General features: G+C 39.2%; 1 long non-coding RNA gene across 1 annotated transcript; it reads right to left on the bottom strand.

The window, feature by feature from the left end:
• Positions 1-1309: 1309 nt before the first annotated feature.
• Positions 1310-4931, bottom strand: LOC134297848 (uncharacterized). Its single transcript, XR_010004726.1, has 2 exons — positions 4622-4931; positions 1310-1829 (listed from the first exon to the last, which is right to left on the bottom strand). It is a non-coding gene; the product is annotated as an uncharacterized LOC134297848 (long non-coding RNA).
• Positions 4932-6209: the final 1278 nt, after the last annotated feature.

Here is a 6209-nt window from a genome sequence, read left to right as displayed (position 1 = left end):
GACTATTGTTTAAGTGGAACTGATGCCTAGATGAGTACAGATATGACCTTAGTATATGCCTTATGAGTCTGGAATTGTTGAATGAATAGCCACTTCATAGAAGGTGCTTGTAAAGCATTTTGTATTTTTTCATTTCCAGACACATAGGGAACTTTAGGGCTTTCATGTTTACATTTAAGATTACATTGGAATGAAGCTTTTTCTAAATTTGGCTAAATTGAGCAAATGTCATATATCAGTTTTTATATCCTATAGAAACCCATTCAGACAATTATTCTCAAGCAAGAATCATATGCCCCACAGGTTGTGTGGATGTTTAATTAGTGTATTGCTTTATTTATATATTTACATAGCTTGAACTGATTGTATTACAATCTATCCAGAGATTATGCTCATTCATGCCTAAAGTCCATGAATTGTGTGGGTTGTGGGTATGCATTGTGCTCCCTGACACATATATGGATACAATTGAAAGTTCTTACTTTATCTGAAAAGTTTTAATGTAAAAGATGTCACAAGCTTGTCTTCTGCTGTTTTAAAGACAAAAATATGAATGAATGGATTCAGATTACATTAAAAGGTTCCACCAAAACATTGGAAAGATCTTTTTTTTTCTTTTACCATAAGAGCAGTTTGACATTAGATAGATTTCCTTGGAAGGTAGCAGACTCTCTATACTTGAAAGTCTTTAAATAGAGATTGGGTGGGCATCTTCCAGGGGTGCCTAGAGTATATATTTCTGTATGCAGGAGATTAGAATAGATAGCCCCTATGGTCTCTTTCAGCTGTAAGAGTCTATAATTCTGTGATTTCCAATGACATGTTTCCAGGAGACTGATGAAATTACTACAGAAATTATTGGTAGAAATAATTAATTTTAAAGTGAATACATCATTAGAAGTGAATTTGAAAACTGAAATTAAAAGAAAACCTACAATTATCCCTATTACAGTGCGTATATGGTAAGAACACCTTACAGATTTGCCATATATGCCCTGAAAATTTGGTGCAATGCATTCAGTGTTCAGGTGAGCGATGAGTTGTTGCCCTCTGGTGTGTTTCTAATGTGCAAACCAGAGGATATCTAGTCTAACCTCCTGCATTCAGAAATATACTATGGTAACAGACTCTTCGACTTACCACTGAATACCAGTAATATCATCGAGTAAAAATTGTAATGCTTGGATCTTATTTATGTTCTTATTTTTGACTGCTGTTGCTTAGCTTTTGAATGATGTTCCTGCTTCTGAAAGCAGGATATTATACTGAAGCATAACCCGTGACCAAAACATAATGATGTGCAATGATGCCTACAAAAAGTGTTGGCTTTATTGTGTGAAAAATTAGCCTTTTCACTGAAAACATGCACATAATTTCCTTCAGTTCCGGAAATTGTTATTTTTCTGTCTGGTTTAATGTTAGCAGTTTGTCAGAGTGATATCTGCGGAGAGGTTGGAGTCACTGTCCTTATCTGCCCTACTTTCATAGTTTGTTATGCTCAGGACCCTGGGGACAGTGCTTAGAGACTAGGCTTTGTATTCCTTGCTTTCTTTCATGCTACTATAGCAGAGAAACAAACATGACAGTGAACAAGAGGTGAATCATTCTGTTCATATGATCAAATGGGATTGATCAGGAGGGCATCTCTATCACATCTCCCATGTTGTCAGACCACATCTTGGAAGAGGTAATTTTTTGGAGTACAGATTCCCTATTTCCAAACCAGTATCTGCTCCCTTGACATGATGGATGAAGGCTTTGGGAAGTTATAGTCCAAAGAGTAAGCTTCCCAAGCTATGCCACAAACACTGACTGGTTTATCAGTTCAACTGTAAGGAAAAAGAGACAAACATGATTATTAGTCCAATTAAATTTATTTTTTTCTTTTGCTTCATGAAACAAGTTTGTCCTGAGTAATGGTATACAACACAGAATAGCCCTGGCAGGCATGTAGCTGGGGGGGGGGGGGGGGGGGGCTTGAGGGGCTTCAGCCCCCCCCCCCCCCTAAATTCTCAGGGTGGTCTGCAAGAAGGTCTTACATTTATTATTTAAACTGTTATGTTTATTCATATCATGATCTGATCACCATGCTCAATATATCCCATATGCATGAGGGTATTGGGATAATGATATGAAAGGTTTGCTAGGGTAGATCCTCTCTCACCCAGACACAGCCCCCCCAACCAAAATCCCAGTCCCTCCCGAATCAAAATCCTGGCTAGGGGCCTGAGCCCTGGCATAAAAATCGGCAGGGGTCTGAATTCAGTGCAAGCTCCAAGACAACCAAGTTGTTTTCTCAATCAGTTGATGACTCTTGTCTCTGTCTTGGTTTGAAACCTATTTCCTATTTGCGGTGGAACAGTAAAATATGTTCTAAGCATTAATATTATGTTGTAATAATAAATGTACCTATCTGGCATGCTACTGTTTGAAGAGTCTCCCAGCTTACTTCCACATGTTTTATAGTATTTACATAACTCTTTTGGCCATGTTGAAGTCTAATTTTTAAAACACATATGCATGTCCACTTACACATGTCAACATGTTGATTTTTATATATTTCTATATGCTTGCAGTCCAGCTATAACTTTTTGAACAATCCTAAAGAGACTTTCTAACTTTTTTCTCCAAATGTTTAGAGGTTGGGGTCCTGTTGGGGATTGTCTTGTTATACTTCTATACTTATTAGGTGATTGCATAAGGAGACCTCCAATGCCCCCTGACAAAAGGCCCCCCACTCATTTGCAATGCGTTTGTTCAAACCTGCCCTCCTAGCCTGGAACAGCCACTGAAATGTCACACTGACCTTACTTGCACAGCCTTGTTTGTGTAAATACGCTGAATGTTGTGCTTCATGTTGAATGGGATCTCAGCCAAAATCCCACCCACATGGTTCAGCTCTTGAGCCAGGCCTCCTCTGGTATTTTCATCTCTATCACTTTCTAAGCACTATTACATTTGATGAGGAAAATGCCAAAGATGTCTATTTATTTTATCTTGTTCAGGATAATTTTATCTTGTTCATTTTATCCAGCCACAAACTGATACTGCTTAATGCAGTGGACAGACAATATTACAGTATACATGACTAGGCATTTTGACTGTGGAGATTATTGTCCTATATTGCCAATAATAACATGGAAGAAGATTTTTATATAACTCTGTAAGAAAGGATTAAAGGTAATTGCTACAGGACTTCAGGAGTCACCACCCTGCTTGCTATCTGACAATATTTTTTTATTTCATTGTTAGATTAAAGCAGAGAAATGTAATTCCTGTTTTCTCAGAGGAAAGTAATGCAGTATATGAAGAAGTACTAAAAGTAAGAGATACTAAATTTCCCATGTGTATGAATGATTCTCTATAGACCATTTTAAAGAAAAGCACTGGATCTAAATAACAGAATTGTGGTTTTAGGAGAAGCCACAAGGACCATCCAGTCCAGCCACCTAAATCGAGATGTGTGACAGCTAAGGTTAAACTAAGAGCTAAGATGGAAAACCTAGACTAGATTTCCAGATATCATGTGATACCTAAGCAATGTCTACCCGGCGGAGAGGAAACTGTGGGTCCTTATTCAACATTGTTTACAACTCATGGCACCTGCTCTTTGACATGCTATGGGAAAAGCAGGGCAAATTTGTGGAAAGTTTGAAGCAGCAGCAGCCCAAATTTTAGGCTGAAATAGCCTCCTTCTTTGCACTGATTTATAACTAAGAAAGCAGATTAAATTGATGTGTATCAAATTGTGCTAATAAATATGAGCGTATGTTATGAATCAACATTTGGACTAAAAGTAGTCAAAAGATTTTAAAAGATACACCTGACCTCTAGATGGCAGCATTGAGCAATGTATTTCCTGTTGCTGAACTGCTTCTCCCTCTTCTTGAATACAGAGGCTGAAATAATACTATTGTATCTGGGTTGGGTATGGTCTATAAAGTGCAAATCATGTTGTGTGTTTAGTTCATTTAGGTAATTATTGTTTTGGAAAGTACAGTTCCCATTACATTAGTAAAATAACCAAGCTCTAAGCCAGAGGGGATGGGAGAGTGCCACAAATGTTGTAATACGTAAAATGTGAAAAACACCCTCCTTTTGAGTCATACCTCAGTAAGAGAGAATACCAATATTTGCAGCATAATCCTGTCTCTTCTCAAAACTGTTTGTAGTTTCAAGAAGAAGCATTTTGTAAGCACGCTGACAACATGGAAATGGATGGACCTGCGGATCATACAGCACATCACCTCCTTTAATCTAGCAGAGAAAGCGATTCACTGTGAACTTTTTCCTCTCTTGCCATTGCTTCCAATTGAACTGAGTTACATTTGCCTTCAGTGATGACATCACTGTCAGATTGGATCATCTCAGAAAAAAGGAGTATCTGTGGTTGCACTGGAAGGCAGTGGCTGTGAATTGTCTGGGGGAAATGGTTTTAGCTATCATCTTAAACATGACATTGAGCAATTTAGAGCAGTTCGCAAATAGTGAGATCCAGACTGCGGATTGCGAAACCCAATACATGGATAAAGAGATCCAACAAGCAGATAACAAGATCCGGCACCGGGCCTGGCAAGACCCAAAGCTAAAACCCAATGTTCCCCAATCAAAGAAGTCTCACCAATTGAAGCAGAAGCCATCAAGGTAATTTATTCAATTTGGCCAGAAAGGAAGAAGCTCAAAGAAGCCAACATGCCATGGTACAGAGCTTTGTGCTGATTGGCAGAGCCGGCTGTGATGTCACAAGCAGCTGGGAGGATTCCTTCCATGTGGAACGGCTGTGGCACCCGGCAGCCAATCAGAGAGCTTTCCCTGCTTCCAATGCAGATTCTGGCTCTCCAATGGCAGGCAGGGGCAGGATGGCCAGGAGAAACAAAGGAGGATATAGTTTTATGAATGGGTTACAATGTCTCAACCTTGAAACTAACAAAGAGGGGCCACCAGGCCGCTGAGGATTATTGTCTTGATGATTGTCCAGGAAATGACCCATCAGGTGGGTCTGGCACCCACGATGCCTGTGTCTATTGTTGACTGTACAAACATGCTGTCTACTCTAGAATGATGGGATTAATGAATCCTTTCCTGGGAAAGGGGAAATGGCATTCAGGAAAAAAAATTGCAGGACCTTCCAAACTTCAGGAAGGGTGTTAGGTGATTATGAGTCTATGTGCAAGGTTCTTGGAAGAATGTAATTAAGTAATTTATATGTTTTTAATGTATTCTTATTGATTATTGTTAATGGTTTTAAATGTGTTGCTAATTTTTTATTGATTTGTTTGGCATTGAATTTTGCCGGGTGTTATAAGCTGCCTTGAGTCCCCCCGGTGAGAAAGGCAAGGTAAAAATGTTGTAAATAAAATAAATAAATAAATAAAATTATGTCTATGGGCACACAAAATAAGTTTTGCCCAATTCAGGGTCCAGTAATCCTTTGTGTGGTCAGTCCAACCTGCAATCAATAAAGATGGATTGATTCTGAAGATGATGGGTGCTTGAGTGCTTTGTCGAGTTGAAGACCAGGAAGATACAAGGGGAATCCTAGGTCAAGGAGTGCCAGTGAAAGATCACTAAGGTCATGGCTTCATGGCTCCAAAGATACTTTATGAAATTATAAAATACAAAATATTACAACACACATACATAAGGGATCCCGCTTCGCCTAATCAGTGTTACTTACCACAGTGTCTTAAGGCTGTTCCTGAAAGACAAAACAGGACAATAATGCGATTTGGATTACACTGCATTATATGGCAGTGTAGATCCAGCCGCCTAAAATAGGAATATTAAGATTTTATAGTACAAAAGATGATACTGGATTCAAGTTCATTCTTTATTGTCGGGGTGGTGAACTCTTTTCAATCCAAAAGACATTGCCTCTGTGAAATCCCTGTGAGGATTAACATGCTGCTGGGAGTGTCAGAGCCCTGGGTTGGCTATTCTTTTATTATTACTTGCTTAATTAATATCCTACCTTTCTTCTGATATAGGGACTCAACGTGGCTAGCAGCAAAAAGACAACAGGGGGTGGACAACTCCCATATTATGGCAGCTCCACTGGCTGCCAATCTGCTTCTGGGCTAAGTACGAAGTGCTGGTTATTACCTATAAAGCCCTAAATGGTTTGGGTCCAGGCTACTTAACTAACTGCATCTCTGCATATAAACCTACACGGACATTGCGATCATTGGAGTGGGCCCTGCTCTCAGTTG

The sequence above is a fragment of the Anolis carolinensis genome, chromosome 3 (genome assembly GCF_035594765.1).
Source record: "Anolis carolinensis isolate JA03-04 chromosome 3, rAnoCar3.1.pri, whole genome shotgun sequence".
Classification (NCBI taxonomy): domain Eukaryota; kingdom Metazoa; phylum Chordata; class Lepidosauria; order Squamata; family Dactyloidae; genus Anolis; species Anolis carolinensis.
The sequence above is the reverse complement of the archived record's forward strand: the minus strand, read 5'-3'. Positions and strand labels throughout refer to the sequence as shown.